The 18,087-nt window shown below is 33.6% G+C and overlaps 1 long non-coding RNA gene across 1 annotated transcript in view; it reads left to right on the top strand.

The window, feature by feature from the left end:
• LOC147915847 (uncharacterized) overlaps positions 1 to 8,906 on the top strand; it is a 51,981-nt gene extending 43,075 nt beyond the window's left edge. The window contains exons 3-5 of the long non-coding RNA XR_015553745.1: positions 5,252 to 5,319; positions 6,056 to 6,304; positions 8,848 to 8,906. This is a non-coding gene — a long non-coding RNA (uncharacterized LOC147915847). The remainder of the gene's footprint in view (positions 1 to 5,251; positions 5,320 to 6,055; positions 6,305 to 8,847) is intronic.
• Positions 8,907 to 18,087: the final 9,181 nt, after the last annotated feature.

Raw genomic sequence — 18,087 nt, 5'->3', positions numbered from 1 at the left:
ATGCAACTCCTTCTAGCACACTCAGCTAAAGTTTTAAAGTTAGAGGCAAGTTTTGAGAGGAAAGTAGGGCAAATAGGAAACAGAAGAACAAAACATTAGTTCAAAAGGATCCACTTTGGAAACCTAGAATTACTGCATTAAATACTGACCCTTGGGGTTTACGAAGTATACTTTTCAGAATTCTAAATTACTTCCACTCTCTCTATATGATGAAACTAGCTTATCACACAAAGCCATTCTAAAGACAAATAATAGAATAGATGCATTTTGTCTTATGGCAGGTTTTTCTTTTCTGATCAATAAATGATTATAAAACCTTCATCATGTTCTTACAGACGCCATTAACAATGCTGAATATTTTAGAATCAGAAGAGATTTCAGGAATCTTTGCACCATTTCCCTAAATACATTCCAGAGTAGTTGTTCTGCAAAATACTCTAAGCAAAAATAATGATGGTGGTGGTAGAAGAGTTATATGGTCAAATACATTTGAGAAACTGCAAATTATATCTCTCTATTGACAATTTATAAAGCATATTAGTATATTAAAGGCAAAAATTTGTGCAGACGAGAATGTTAAACACTTAAAAAACAGTGTTTAACAAAATATTTTCCAAGTTTATCTGCCCACAAAACAACATGTGATCATTCGTATCTACCCCAACTGTATTTTTCAAACAATTTGTCCAATGTTTTACTCAGTGGATCCTGACTTCAAAGTTAGGACAATCGTAAGTTGCGGTAAGTCTGTCACTATAAGTGTTAAAAAAATTGAAGGCTGTGAAAAATTTACCTCAAAATATAAATGAGTAAAGCAGATTTTAGGTTTCCCCTTCAATATAACTCACACGTTTTCATTTCTGTGTTATATTCCAAGTTGAAGAGAAAGGAATGAAGTGACATCTGACTTGTAAATTGGGCATAGTCTTCCAGCCACTCACTGGCACGGTTGAGAGAAGGTTTTGTGTTATGGAACATTAATAGTCCTGTGTGTTATTGAAAAGCCAAAATTGAGAACTCTGGTTCCAACACCTAAGTTAATGGTCTGAAAATAAACTGTATTTCATATGCAGACATTTACACACTTTTTAGAATTGTGTATGGCATATGAACCCTATTGCTGGGAATTATAAAAACATGCAAAAAATTTTGATAGTTTCTGGAAAGACATCCAAGGCAGAGGGATAAGCAAAGCAACTCTTTTCTCCAAGAAAACCTTAACCAGAATTACCTAACACTACTTGAGGGCATACTAATGAAATTCTAACTGGTGTGTACAATTAATCTAGGTGGTGTTGCTGAACTTTGAACCTTTCCTGAGTGTTTACTAAAGTTTCCTTTAGTAACTTTTAGAGTTCTTCTTCAGAATTATTTCTAAAAATATTGCTTTTACTATATGTCCAGCTTGCTCTTAGTCAACAACATTTATACTATCCTGAAGATGAATAAGTACAAATCTCGTTTAAAATCAGTGTTTTACTTGTTTTAATCACAAAATGGAATGTTCTACACTTTGAAATTTAATGATTTTTTTTTTCTAGTAGAGTGAAAACTGGACTTCTTGGTCTCTTATTAGACACAGATGCATGCACGCGTGCATGCACACACACACACACCAATCTATAAACATGTATTACTTTGTTTTATATGTCTGTGTGTGTGTAAAATATGTATATGCATGTATGCATTTGTGCTTATAGATGTGGATCGTCTCTTTCCCCGGCTCTGCCGTCTTGATCTATACATACCATTGTAAACTGGAACCAGGATATTTAAATGGCAATTAGCTTATCTAAGTCTAATTTAATAACCAGGCCTTGATCTATAGTTTAGTAACTGTATTTGATGTTAAGAGTTAGAGACAGAGTAAGGCTTAGATGTTTGCCATCAAACTTTGCCCCAAAATATATGGTTAAAACGTTTGTTGAATAAATGAGAAAAAAATAAATAAATCAAGCAGTTGTTTTCATTTTGATCCAAATAAACAAAAGAAAGAAAAAATTATTAACATTTTGATCTCTTTTTCCTTTAATTTATTCTTCATTACACAAATTAAAAGGTAAGAAAATTGACCCTAAAGTTTTATTAATTAATATCAAAATAAGTAGAAATAGACTGTTAATGCCAAAAATCCTTCTGGGTATTTTATGTTAATAATCACCAAAAAGATATGTGTATGTATATGCACTGTGTATTTGGGGATAGCGCATCTATATTCTTAGCAGGATTATTTACATTTTCCTATATGTATAGCTAGTTGCTGGGTTAAAAATACAATCCACATGGTAATCTAAATACAATCCAAAAGAAATAGATGAAATAATATATTTAGTATACATGATATATTGAACATAATATATTGAATATGTATTTGATTGAATAATATATTTTAATTTACTTACTATACCGAAAATATTATCATTTCAATGTTCAATCATATAAAGTGTTATTAATGAGATATTTACAACTGTTTTTTCACACAAGGTCTTAGAAATCTGGTGTGTCTCTGGTGTGTGTGTATGGCGACAACACATGTCAATATGGAATAGGCACATTTCAAGGTTTCGACAGCCACTTGTAGCTAGTGGCTACCAAATTGGACAGCCCAGCTCTGCTTCTCAAAACTATCTATTTTATTTACACACTTTAAAATTTTAAGGTGACAACTTCTCCTACAATCACATTAATTTGTTTTGATAAGTTGAAAGCTTGTGGCTTCACAAATCTTTCTAGAAGTTGATATATATTTTTTAAATTTTTAATTAAACTTATTGCACTATAATTTTTATATAATAAAAAGCAGAGAGTACAGTTCTATGAGATTTGACCAATGTATACAAGGCATGTAACCACCACAAAAAGTTCTTTTGTTTATCCTTTCAGTCACCTCCTTCTCCAAGTCCAGACAACCACTTATATGTTTTCTGTCACTAAAGGTTAATGTTGCCTGGTGTAGAATTATATATAAACGGAATTATACATTATGTGCTATTTCTTTCTGGCTTATTTTGCTCAGTCTAATGCTTTTTTGAGATTCTTTCAAATTATGTGTAACAATATATTATATAATATTGAATAATATTCCATTATATGAATATCTCACAATTTTTTTATTTATTCACCTCCTGTTGAACATTTGAACTGTATCCAGTTTTAGGCTATTTATGAATAAACCTGCTAGGGACAGTCTTATGCAAGTATTTTTGTGGATATACATTTTCATTTCTTTTGGATAAATACCTAGGCATGGGATTTCTGGGACACGCATTTTCCAAAGTGGAATCTGTTTTCTAAAGTGGTTGTATCGTTTTACAAAACCAAGAGCAGTGTATTTCTCTCGTGTGCTCATTTCATCAATTGAGTTGTTTCTTTATAAATTTTGGATATAAGTCACTTACCAGATATATGTATTGCTAATATTTTCTCCCAGTTTGTAGTTTGTCTTTTTTTATATACTTAATGGTGAATGCTGTCTTTCAGAGACTAGATTTTAAATTTAACAAAGTTCAATTTATAAATTTTTCTCATGTCATGTGCCTTTTGTGTCTTAAGAAATCTTTGCCTATTCTAAAGTATCAAAGATTTTCTTCTATGTGTTTTATATTTTTAACTTATATGTTTATATCTATGATCCATTTTAATTTAATTTCTGTCTTTGGCATGAGGTAAAGATGTAGATTCTTTTTTTATTTTTTTTCCAAATGTTCATTTATTTTTTTATCTTTCTTTTTTTTTTGTATTTATCTTTGTGCTTCAGTTTAGGTATTGCTATGAACTGAATTGTGTCTTCTCAAAATTCATCTGTTGAAGTCCTAACCTCCAATGTGACTATATTTTGAGATAGGGCTTATAAGGAGGTAATTAAGGTTAAATGAGGTCATAAGGTTGAGGCTCTTATAAAATAGGATTAGTATCCTTATAAGAAGAGACACCAGAGAGTTCATTCACTCTCTCGCTCCATGTGAGCACGGAGGAAAGACCAGGTGAGGACACAGCAAGAAGGTGGCTGTCTGCAAGCCAGGAAGAGAGCTCTCACCAGAACCTGACCATGATGGCATCCTAATCTCAGACTTCTAGTGTCCAGAAGGAAAATAAATCCATTTCCTGTGGGAAAATAAATTTCTGTTGTTCAAGCCACCCTCTATAGTATTTTGTTATGGCAGCCCAAACTGACTTAACACAGGTATTCTCAATTGTCATTTCTTTGAGGTTACTGTTAATTTGACCTTCAGTGCCTAATTTGCTACTATCTTCACCCAGTGAATATTTTAATTTAGATATTATATTTTTTATCTCTAGAGATTCCATTTCTAAGGAATAATAAGAGGTTCTTATTTATATATCTTCCATTTCTGTTTTGCATTATACTTTTCTTTAAAATCTTGTATATTTAAAGTTTTCCTCATGTGGTTCACAATTCTACTTCTTTGCATGGCTAACGATTGTTTTATTAGATCTCAGACACTGCATATGCCATGTTGTTGAGTGTTTATATTTTGTTGACTTCCTTTAAAAAGTATTGAAGTTTACTTTGGGAACAAGTTAAGTTATATAAGGAGGTTTTTTTTTGAATTTTGTTAGGGCAGTTCTGGAGTAGGTTTTACTTAAGGGCTAATATAGCCCTACCACCCAGTTGTAACCCTTCAAAGATTTCTATTGATTGTCCAACTGTTCAACAGGTTTCTTTACTCTTTCTGAACAAAATATGAATGTCTTCCATCCCCATGTATGGCCTGGGAATTAGTATTCTTGTAAATTGCCAGCAGATGGTTTTGCTTGGCTTTGTGGAGTTCCACCCTATGCATATGCAGATTAATACTCAGCCGAGAAAAAAGAGGACCATTATATGTATTTTTCTCCAAGCTCCTTTCTTTCTGATAATCTACCCTGCAAATTCCATCTGCCTCAGTCTCCCCAAACTCCAATCTGTGTCTCTTCAACTCAACGAAACTCTCATACTTTGCTTTGCTTCTCTTTTCTTGCGCTGTAATCCAGGACTTGCCTCTCTCCAGACAGAAAGACAGAGCAATTGGAGGGCTCACCTCCTTTTCTCAGAAAACATGATCCTGTAATTCCTATCCTTCCAGTGAGTGAAAACATTGTTTCTTACATTTGTCCAGATTTCTGATTGTTTCCATTGGGAGACAAGCTGCGTACCAGTTATTGTTTTATAGGATTTGCAATAAGCACCCATTAGGGAAAAATGTAAAGTAAAGAATATTTATTTCTAGAAATTTTTTCTCTTTTTAAGAAACAAGATTAATGTTGGATGGAATTGAGACAACAGGCATGAACATGAGAGGAGGAATTTTCTGAAAGGTGAGAGAGTTATGCCTTTAGTACGTATCTAAGAGGTGGACAGTTAAGAAGTATTTTAAAATAACAAGATAAGGATTAAGAAACAGGTGGCTTATGCATAGGCATTAACCACTTTTTCTCCCAACATCCCACTAAAATTATGGTACGGGAATATAAAAAGTACAAGACTTTACAGGAAAGGAGGTAAGAGCAGACAAAGATTTCAATGACTTTTTGAATTATTCAAAGTGGTAGAATCATTAACTAATTTAAAAGTAAAGAAGGGTTTAATGTAAATACATTTTGAGAGGGATAGCTTCAAACAACCAAGCTTATTTATCCTGTTGAATCTCCGAGAAGCTCAGTACTTGGAGAGACCATTTCAAAGATGACAAAATCGTTGAGGTCAGGTTTATGTTAATTTGTCAGTTTCTGTTATAGGAAAGACATTTAAATGCATTTGGGCAACTTCTTTAAATAAAAATGTAACATTTTACTTCCAAAATCTACATGCAAAATTCTCGTTTGTACAAAGAACTTGATATTATATATTGCTACAGCTGGTGCACATATTTTCATTTTCCCTCAGACTTAGCATATATATACAAACTAAGAGATAATTCATGTAATTGTTGCTGTTTAGAAAGATGTGTGGGCGAGTACTAAAATGTTTTCTAGTTATTTTCTTTGATATTGCTAAATTAATATTTACTTGTTTTCTTTTTATACCATGCACAATTTCGTTTCTTGGAGGAAGATGGCAAGGTATCATAATATTTGAATAACAGAATTATCTTCACAATCAACCATAAAAATGAATATCACTCTACTGTTTTAGACTCATCTTAAAAGATACCTGGTTACCTCTGTGTGAATGATTTGTCTTTGACTGAACATCAACCAAATGACGTAGAACTGGATAGCATTGTAAACATGGAAAAGAAGCAACTATTGAATATAGTGGAACATAAATATTGTGGTTTGCTCAGCAGTGTAGCAAAATAAGGTAACTAAGATCATAAAATGTAGAATTCTTTTTGTAAGAAATTTAAAAATATCTCACAAGTATTATATCTTGTAATCTGGGGGAGAAGAATTAACATTTCATAAAGTATTTAATAGTTATAATTGTATACATAAACAAAGACATTTAATTGTTCCTATTCAGTCCATCACATTTCAAGCAATAGCAAGATTTCATGAATTAAACAATTCAGGCTGATCAAAGAGCACTGTAAAAGCCTGGCTTTAGCTTTTTAAAAATATTTGACGTCCAACTCACGCCATCAAAAAATGAATACCAAAGCAAATGGTTATTAACTTTGAAAACCTATGTCTCATGTTCTCTTTTGAGATGTAGTTGAGAACATTGGTCAGAGGAAATGTCTCATAGATTGAGACAATTTGTCCCTATTGATAGATGTTTATAGCTGTACCCAGCAGAGTCAACTCTCTTCCCCTTCTCCCACCTAGAAAGGAACTGAAAAATATTTCTCTAGCTGCTATAAAATTATTCATTTATAGAAACAAGAAAGTTTTAATATAATGCTGTTGTCAGAGTCCTGATGGGTGAAATACTGCAATGAATAGAACTTCTGGTGTTTATAGTAATAAAATCCCTTGGAGAGGGTCCAAAATCCATTCGCCTAATACTGAATTGCCTGTTTCTAATGCTGTTATAGTGGCATTTCAGTCTATTCCGGAATAACAGATGCCCACTCTTTTGGTTTTGCAGATTTTCACAGGAGACTGGCTATGTCTACTCACTAAATGGCAGAACAATTTGGAAAATATCTCTGGCCATAACTTTTTTGTTTAAATTGATTGAGCGCAACCTATATAGTAACACAATCAGAAGTATATTTAATTCCAGTCTTTCCAAATTGTGTTGCCAGGTTGATGAATAATCTGAGTTAATTTGACTAAAAGCCAAAATCAGAATTATTTTCTTAGTATTTTATTCAACCATGCATGCCAACACAATTTAATTTTCATTAATTTTGATACGTATTGAGAAATAGATGTTAAAACTTAAGACATCTAAAGTGTCACATTTCTTTTTAAATCTATGTTATGTTTTTTTTCAATATGTCAGTGTTCAAAATAATGTTTTCATGCAACTATAATAGTAATATTTTCTGATTTAAATATCAAAAGACAATATATAGTTAATTTTTATTTACCCATCAGTGATAGAGTAGATAGATACAAAGATTCTGCTAGTAACTTGAGACTTTGATTCTAATCCAAAAGAAGGGCATATATCTGTTGGAAGCAGCAGTAGCCCATCGTGATATTTCATTTATTGCTCAAAGAAGTTGAAAAACACTGCCAAACTGATCATTACAAATTCAATTCGTTTCAATTTCAATTGTGTTCTTGACGCTGTTTATCAAGCCTAAAATTAAGGTGTTTTTGATTCCCTAATTAATTCACCACATGGAATTTTCTCTCTTCCCTCTTCAATGCCCTAAGCTGATAATGACTCATCCTTCTACCCAATTTAAAATACTAGGAAGACTACACAATTTGGTTTCAGAAAATCAGGGTTATAATGAAGATTTATCATTTATTAGCTGTTTCGTTTTGTTTAAGTCATAGCACTGTGTCTCTCTGTTCTTATTCATAAATAATAGTAGTGCCTAACTCACAGGAATAATGTGAAAAGAAAATGTAAGTACATATGTTGCAGTGTTATGTTTAGCCTGTTGTGAATAAATCACTGTGTGAGACAGTGGTTCTCAAAGTGTGGTGCTGGGAAGAGCAGCATCAGAATAATGGGCAACTTGTTAGAAACGAAAAGCAATTAAACCCTATCCCAGACCTGCTGAATCAGAAACTCTAGGGGGAGAGCCCAGTAATCTGTGTTTTAACAAGCCTTCCAGGTGATTTTGGTGCTTAGCAAAGTTTGAGAACCCTTAGTATAAGGAATGCTGCTTGTCTTTCAACTTGGCATCAGAGTCTTCCTGCTGTAGTCCTTTGACAACCCCCGTGTAATTTATATTTAATGATTTTTCAAGGGGTCATTGATAATGACATTGATCTTTCACATATGGCTGCATGACACAAATTATTAAATATTTAATATGTAATGAAAATTGTCTCCAGATGTGATTTTAAACATAATTACATAAAACACAATATAACTCATGTAAATATCTATTTTGATATTAGGTTTATATTTCACCTACCAATGGAATTGGTAAAGATAACATACAACATGTTGTGTTAGGATCTAGGAAATATTACTGCTTTGCTCCAATTTAGATTTCTCTTCTTATATTATTCAAAATTCTGGTGACTTCCTTCCTTCCTTCCTTCCTTCCTTCTCTCTTTCCTTCTTCCTTCCCTTCCTTCCTCCCTCCCTCCTTCCCTTTTTCTCTCTTCTTCTCTTCTCTTTCTTTTTCTTTCTTTCTTTCTTTCTTTCTCTCTTTCTTTCATAAATGTCATATATCATCTTCTGCCATGTTTGCTTTCTTTAAATGGTGCTGTTGGTACTATTGCAACTGCACAGAATGTCTTCATGCATTTGTTTTTAATTCACTTTAGATAAACAATTTCTGTTAGATAAAGAGAAGTAAAGAAGAGCAGAGAAGAGAAAACAACTAATAAAGGTATTATTTAATGAAACTTTTGTTGATTTTTGTGTGTGCCTACGTGTGGTTGCAACATAGAGTATTTTCTTACTCTGGGTTGAGAGAAAAAAACTGCCTTGTATAACGCCTGCCTTCAATATATTTTTATTCTCTTTTTCTCTGTCTCAAATTTCTAATACTTCCACGTTCTGTCTTCTGCCAACAGTGGTTTAATGGTTTTATGTTTTATGTTTCATTCCTTTGGGGAAAAAGAGTAAATCCAAATTGTTTACAAGCTAAAAAATAGACTCCTATCAGAAAGAAATATATCTTTATTAAAGATCTCTGGCTGTAGTTGTTCAGGGTTTTACTACTTAACCATTCCTATACCATTGCTTGTTGATTTGCAAAAATATTCTCACACTAGAAAACAGTATGAATTTTCTTGTAATTCTATCATTTTATCTCCTATTTTAACAGTCTTGTTGATAATAATATCATGATTTATTATAAGCATAATGTGATTAATAAAATGACTTATGTGCCAGGCAAAAGCTGTACTTGCTTTAACTCATTTAATATTAATTATAACTTTATAAAACAAGAACTATTATTATCCCCATTTTACAGATGAGTAAAATGAAGAAAAGAAAGTTTAAATGACCTGTTCAAGATCACATAATAGAAGTGGTAAAGCAAGGCTTCAAATGATGCTGGTCTTATTACATAGCCGTTGGTTTTAGCTGCTTCAAGATAATACCAAAGACAACACTTGAAAGAGTGGGCAGTTTTCAGCAATTCCACTTCAATCATCTCAATCTGTTTTTATTTTCTTTTTAGCAGGGCGAGGGGAAAATGTCAGCATTAGCCTCTAGGGTTTTACATAGTTTTGAATTTCAACTTTTGAACATTTGAGCAAGGTGAGAATGCAAGACTCATCTCTTGATTGTCAAGTTACTATTTGTGAAGAAGAAATGTCCACTTTGCATAAAGAGCCCCAGGAAAAGATAAAGAGGGAGCTGGCTTACTTCTCTCTTACCCTCTCCCCACTCCCAGCTCAGCACTCCCAGCGCTCAGAACCCCACACTGGAAAAGGGCCTGCCGGGGATGCAGAGAGAACGCCCGTTTATATTCATTGTGATTGAGGATATATTTGATCTACTTTTTCCCTTTAAAATATTCATAGAATTAGGAAATTTTATTTTGCGTGATTTTCATAGTGTTTTTTTCAATTAGTTTGCCTTTGAATTCTTATCACATTTTATCTTCTCTTTTTTCATTCTTCTATTCTATGATTTTACATCTTTCACTTCTTTTGCTTCCTGTTTTCTGTTTCCTTAATTATTCATATTTATTTTAAAAGTCTGATGCTTTTCAGGCAGGAATGAGGTTAAGGCCAATGAAGTACCTGCCTTCAGACACAATATTTAAGATGGCACCAAAACTCAGTAATCAAGATATTATTTTCATGCAATATTTTTTAAAAATCACCAGCAAACTGTGGTTCATGGGCTGCTCATCTTTTTTTGTAAATAAAGTTTTATTAGAACAAACACCTGGATTAGGTGAGGTGAGTGAGGCACAGTCATACAAGTGCAGAATCAAATTCTGTCTTTATTTAAAATTTTGCTATTTTTATCACAAGTTTTTGCATTGTTTTTATTTTTAAAAAATACTGCATTAAAATAGTATTTACACTGATTATGCACTTATTTTGTATCCCCTTGAGTTTTCCATTCTGAGTCAGCTGTCTTGCTCACATCACCCTAGTCCCAACCTAGGAAAGGGAGGGTTTTGTGTTGTTTTTTTTTTTTTAAGTAACCCTAGAGCCCATTTTCATACTGCAATTATTATTTTCTCCATGAGATCCACAAGTGAAAATCTTTCCCAAAAAGTAACGATCTCTTTTTATAATAGCACATATGGATTAGTAGACATTTATGAAGTACTCAACATACCTCAGGCTATGTAAAGCACGGCCTACTACACAAATTCAGAGTACAAGTTCCACACATTTCTTTTATTTTTCACATAAAACATAAATCTTTCACATACCAAACTGGGATGAATCCCAGTATCTAACTCTTGGTATGCTTTTCAAATTTTCCAAAACTATGGAAGGTTATGGAATCCATAATGGTGACCTGAATGACTTCCACATTTAAACTGGAAATAATGTGCCTAAAGAATAAAAATCACTGAACTTTGCTTTCTTGCCTTTGCTCCTTGGTGCCACACCATGCCCCTGTTGAACTCCAGTCCACCACAGAACAATAGCCATTGCTAGCCCACTTTATAATAATGTTCTCATGGTCTGAGACCTAGCACAAATTGCCATAATCCTACACAGCAAAGAGATCTTAACTCTTTCTAGGTCAAGCTCAATTACATTTCTTTGTGTTGGCCTCCATTCTTTATTTATTTTCCTATTCTCACCTTTTATTCTTAGAACTCAAGCAATGCACTAGGTCTTTTGGAAAAGCTTCTGGCATAAGCCTCATGCAAGGAAGATGGTAGTTATCCTCCAAAGAATCTGTACTGCTTGTCTTGAGATTAGTTCAACAGCCTAGACTCCCATGCCTTCAGGTGATTTGGCATCAGGACTCTTGTTGTGCTTTTATGCTCTGAGCCACTCTGCCCACCAATACAAGTCTCCTAACTTTGACTTCCAACGATCAGGTGTGGAATACTGTTTGTTTCCCTCTAGGAAGGCACTTAAATTTTTATGTACGTGGGATCCCCTTCCTCTCTTATAATTTATTTTCGATTCTAGCAATGCCAAGTAGTGGGTAGTTATACAGAGTCACAAAGGAACCAAAATTCTAGAATAGTAGTTATCGATAAAGATTTAGAGGGCCAAAAAGGTAAACGTTTTCAAAAGGAACGAATGAATAAGTTAATTAATTAATAAAAAAAATTTTTTTTCCTGTAGTCGAAGAATATTTATTTTTTCTTCCACTGTTTACCTACCTCAATCCACAGAGAAAGAAACTTTCTATGTTCTGTCCTCTTGAGGACATTCTATTTCTTGAAGTAGGAAGAACGTTTCAGCCAACACAGGGTCTGATACTGAGCCACAGTTTCTGGAGGATGTCAGGCACAATGAAAAAGTCTCTACTTCCACTTGCTTTGGTCTCCTGCTGTTTTGTCCTTTCCTCCACACAGACACAGTTGGCTCCCATTACTAACTCTTTCCTTTTTATCAGTCTTCAAGTATTTGGCATCTCCTGTCTGTCTCCACCCTTCCACCCCCTGCTAATCTCTCTTTCTCTGCCCAGATTGTAAGGACCTTCAGTCCTGCATCCAGAAATTTAGGTTTGTGGCAGGGATCAAAGCCAATGTGGGGGGAGAATCACAGGTTCCTTTAGGCTTCACATCTAAGGCACAGTTGCATTTATGATTTTATAAGGTATACATTTGGCCATTAATACAGCTAATATATTGACTACCATTTATTTTTCTATTTTTAAATTGTCTCTATTGGTTAAATCCAAAAAAGGAGCAAGAGAAGGGGGTTTTGTCTCATAACTTTCAAAATGTTATAATATATGACCACATATATAATCCTCATAACAATTCCATGGATTAAGTGATCAGTTTTTTCTTAAGTGAGTAATTAGAAGCTTAGAGAGCGTAGATAACATTTACAAAATTACATGGATTTGTAGAGCTAGGATTTGAACCCAGGTTTCTTGAGTCCAGGTGCTGGCTCTTAATCACTGTATGAATGGCACACATCAGCCTCTCAGAAATTCCTGCAAGGTTCTCTGACACTTCTGCCTTACTCCCCCATTTCATTGCTCCATATAGCATTTCACTCCCAAGACAGGTTCTGAGTTTGGTCAAATAAAAAGTGGGTGAAGATTTTAGGATTTACGAGTAAGGATCTTTCCCTTTTCCTCTCTTATTTGTTCTCGAGAGCAAGAATCAGATGACAATCAGGGTCTGTGCTACAAGAATCATTGTGTACAATTACACCTTTCTCATATGGCAGTATTATCCACCAAATGTAATAAGAAAGTGGCCAATTTTCTGAAATAGTTCATTTACGAATAGTGTAAAAACATACTATTGATACTAAAAACACAGGGCAAAAACATGGGATACACGAAAAGAATCAGGGAATAATCATTCATCTCTAGGTTAAAGAGGTCCTTTAAGCGATAATTTTGCCTAAACTTTAATTATTTTTATGTCAAATTTCCATGCCAGGTAGAAGCAGCCAACAACAATACTCACATGTCGGAAAGTTATGCCAATGTTTCCTTACAATTGTCGTCAAAGTCAGGATCTTTCCCTGTGGAATAATCCAAAATGGCACATTGTCTAGCACAATCAAGGTGAAGTTTAGCCAGTAAGAACAGAAAACTGTAGGTTTCAGCGTGGCAACATTTGGGTGGAGATAATTCTAACATTGCTGCACAATGTCGTGAATTTGATTGATTTTCCATCACAAGTATGAGAACACGTAATTGATCTAAATGAAAAAAAAAAAATAAACACAAAGGAAAGGGCTAAACTTGAACTCTCTCTGGTCACTGTCCTGTTCTGTGGATTATATCAATACTGTTTCAATGTAGGATAAAGAACGTTCCTCCTAGTGTAGGTTTTTCTTTATAACTCCCTACAAACATAAGAAAAAAGGCAACAATCATAAAACCACCTCAAAAAAGTGACAAAAGAAAGTGATCCACTAATTTGCAAATACTAAATTTCTAAAGATTTTCCTTCTAAATAAATTAAATGTCAAGGTAAGTAAGCCACTGCACAAAATATTACCATGTGCCTCATACCCCACCACTAATTAATACTGAACTTTGCCTTTCGATTTGAAAAACTACACTACACCTGTTTTCTTTACTTCTGAAAACAATTTGCTAACCACTGTCATCAAGAAGTTTGTTTTCCTTTTCATGAATCTTACACAAAGAGTAGTTTGTTCTGGTTTCCCAAGGTCTACAAATATTTTGCTGCTGCTGCAGTTTTGGCATATATTATTAACAGTGTTTCAATATGTAATGATGTGTGGCTCTGTACTGACACTGACCCCACCGTCATTATCAGACTAAGCCAAATATATGTACATGGAGAGGCAATAAAAATGTTTCACTTTTTTTCTTTGCCTTTTTGAAAATAGTGCCATCCCTCAAGAGAAAGAATTGTTGATTTGTTTTGTAATTTTAGTGAAGAATACAAGTTTTCAACTACTTTTTAGTCTTCATCTGCTATGTAGGCAGTGATAATATAATTCAAGAAATATATACCCCAGATATTTATATTCTATAAAAAAGAAATTTTTTTAATGAAGTCAACTAATTAGAAACTTTCTTAGTAGGCAAAGAACTTCACATTTTAAAACCTGGGATTTAGTCTCAATAGCCATTTAATGCTCTATGACATGGGCCAAATCCAGCCCACTGCCTGTTTTGTACGGCCAGTGATCTAAGATTGTTTTTTACATTTTTAAGTGGTTGAAGAAAAATCAAAAGATTAATATTTAGTGTCATGTTAAAATCATACAAAATTCAAACATAAATAAATAAAATTTTATTAAACACTAGTTTGCATAATGTCTATTGTTGTTTTTGTACTACAAGAGCACAGTTGACTAGTTGAAACAGAGACCTGATGATCTGCAAAGCCTAAAATGATAACTATCTGGCCCTTTACAGAAAACGTTTGCAGACCTCTAGATGAACTGAGTAAGTGATTAACACTTCCAGGGAGTCTCCTTCATGAGTTAAATGGAGACAAAATCTCTTCTCTAATTGAAGTAGGTGGTCACTATAAAATATCTTGGTTTAGATGAGGTTCTTGGATTAATGAAGCTAAAAGTGGCCATCACACATTTACCCAATCAATATTTCATTTTATATATGAACGACTAGAAAATTTACCTAAGTTTATTAAACTTGATAGCAGTTGTGAAATACTAGAAACCAGATTAAAAAGCTAATAATTGCCAGTTTTATATGCTTAACACCTGTTGGCCCTTGTGCCAAAATTTTATATACATCTTTGTATTTAACCATCACAATTTTGCATGGTAAGTCTTTTTTTTTTTTTTTTTTATTTTATTTATTTTATTTTTTCCCCCCAAAGCCCCAGTGGATAGTTGTATGTCGTAGCTGCACATGCTTCCAGTTGCTGTATGTGGGACTCGGCCTCAGGATGAACGGAGAAGTGGTGCCTCAATGCGCACCCGGGATCTGAACCCAGGCCACCAGCATCGCAGAGCACGCACTTAACCACCAAGCCACAGGGCCGGCCCTGCATGGTAAGTCTTATTATCACCATTTTATGGCTTAATCCTGAGCCTTGCAGGAGTTAAGTAACTGCCTCATTGCTTAAAGTTAGTAAGAGGTAGAGACATTATTCTAACTTGGGTGTCTCTGGCTTCTAGGATTTTACAGATTACAAACGAATTACAAATAAATGGTTCCTTCCTTAGACAGAAATCTTTATTCCATTTTACTAAAGTGATAAGAAAATACACATTTTGTGAGAGAAATGAGTATAGTCCACAGATGATAATCCCTTTTGTATGCAGGAAAACAATGTTTATTAATGCACAAAGGGAAGATGTTTCAGCACTATGTGCAGTAGCACTGCTTGTGCATTTGTTGGTGAAAGGTTCTGAAACAGTACTGAACAGTAACAAATAAAACAGCTGGAATTAGGCATATTCACCTCAACTTCAAGGTGTTTTTCAAGAACATCTTTTTTGTGTCTCAGTTTTAAAAACATATTGTTATGATTATTTTATGTGACTTTGATTTTTTCATTTTATGAAAAAGACTTTCACATATATTTTATTGTATCTTCGAAGCAGATAGTTGGGCATTTTTCTTCTTCATTTACACATGAGAAAATGGGAGAGAAAAGTAAATTAATTCCCAGAGAGTAATGGGCAGAGGTAGAGCCAAATACATGGTCCCAAGTACTAATTCTGGGCTTGTTAGTGTGTTCCTGGCAGAAGGCCACTGGCTACAATACCATTCTTTTGCCAGTGACCAGAAATAAAGAGAACTGTCTGGGTTTGAAGAGAAAAGAGGCAAAGAGATTTTTTTTCCTTTCCCATATTAATAAATAAACTTCACTAACATCTTTTAAGATGTAAAGCATGGAATACAACTGGTTGTTATTTAGGGCAAATTTACTATTGCGTTTATATTTTTATGTTTTACTTCGGTTTATGGTTGGAGTTGTTTTTTTCTTTTTAATTTGTTATTTAGCGAATAATTCTACTGTTCTTATTTATTTTATTCATCTGAAAAACACAAGGAGGAGATTAAACCAAAGGTGACAGATCTATTTTTCCTCCATTAATTCAATAGTATGATTTATTCAAAGATGCAGGCAATGAACATTTTTGTGAGTATTTACTTTTCATGCCATTCATGAGCCATTCTCATTAAAATATGAACATTTTCAAATGCAAAACAAATATATCTTTGATTGACTAGCTGAATTCTATAGAGAGAATTTCATAGAACAGGCCATGTCATTTTGTGTTGTTGGGATGATCTGATGAACACCATTGTTCCCTTTATTCAAGAATTGGCTGGCTTTCCCGAGAACAAAGATGCTATGACTGCAGCTACAATTTTATTTTTAAGATTACATATTGTAACCATCCTGTTACGCTGTCTAATATATTATATTCAAATAGGCTTCCTTGCATAATACTTTCTATCAAGAACGAGTGAAAAAGTATTTCCCTGAATGAATTCAAATCATGCTGAAATTACACAAATGTGGAATTAGTTACCAAATTTTTCTCTCAAGCACCCGGGAATTGTAGCCTACTTTAACCCTGTACTGGAACAAGAATCAGGGCCATAAGTTAGCATTTTAGAAGTTTTATCCATGAGAGTTCCTATTACATTTTTAACCTTATTCTTCACATAGATGCTAAGGTATATGCTTACACCTAAGAAATCTAACATGAAGAAATTAAAAAATTATTTTCTTTTTTAATTTTTTGTGCTTTCTTGCCTTTCTAAAATTAGAGTCAATAGAATTAGCAATACCATTCTAGAGTCATAGAATCACTATGTCGGAGATTTAAAAAAATACTACAGAAATGTTTAATTCATAAAAATAAATATTGTCCAGAAGAGAACTGGATTCAGAGAAGAAAAATTTATTCTAGTGGAAAGATATTGGAAATCTTGGAATATTTTTCCTCAAAAGAATGTTCTGCTGAGTGAAATCCACATTTCGTGTTTCCAATGAAAGGAATAACAATAACAAAAAACAAAGCTATCAGTTTATAAACATATTGAAGTCTCTGAAAGTCAGGGATATTTGTCAAAAGGCACTGTAACTGGCAGTTAAGATTTGTGCAAGTAGCATGTATTAATAGGATTTTTTTGTACGTTTTCTCTCTGAAGCAGGAAGCAAGGTGACCTCGTGAGAGAAGAGCAGGATTAGCAGGTGTAGGAGAGGAGAAAAGGTTTAAAATAATTATTGCTTTATACACACCCTCTGCACACAGTGAATGCTGCCCATTGACTTGAAACCAAAGATAGCATTTACAGAAACTAAGACTATTTGTGATCCTGCCATTTCAACTGAATTATTGAATCAATTTGGTCAAACATCATGTTAATAAGGTCAAAAAGCCAGTCAAACTGCTTGTCTGACTTGAATGATTGTGTGACTAAAGTGATTAGTGGAAACAGCCTTAAACTCACATTCATCCTCAAACCTTGTCTTCTGCAAAGCTATCCTGTTTCTGATGCTAAGCTCTGTCTGTGTAGTCTTTCTGTCTACACTAATGTTCCTCAACATTTTAGAGTCCACACTTCCTGTTGAAAGCATACTCAATTTTACGCCCTCTTTTAAAGTTTTTCAAATTCAAAACAAATTTTTTAAAATGCCAAAAAGCAAAAGGACTTTTAATTCGTTTTCAGAATAAAGATACCTTTTCTTTGCCGTGGTATGCATCTATGTCTATTTTACAGGAAATTGTCAGTTCAACAGTGGCTTTAAAACTTCACTCTGTTCCATTATCTCCATATTCTCATCAGGGAAACTGTGTGCTAGTAAACATCTTTTAATAATAGAAACCTTCCTATTTTCCAAAATCTAATTTTTAACTTTACATTGATACTTACCTTTATATATTGAACTCACTGGGTATTAATTCTATGTTTACCACACACCATGCAACACAGTTATTGTTAATGCAGACATGGTGGAAAGTAGG

Source organism: Ceratotherium simum, chromosome 12 (assembly GCF_057802395.1).
Source record: "Ceratotherium simum simum isolate JZ-2026a chromosome 12, ASM5780239v1, whole genome shotgun sequence".
NCBI classification, from domain to species: Eukaryota; Metazoa; Chordata; class Mammalia; order Perissodactyla; family Rhinocerotidae; genus Ceratotherium; species Ceratotherium simum.
The sequence above is the reverse complement of the archived record's forward strand: the minus strand, read 5'-3'. Positions and strand labels throughout refer to the sequence as shown.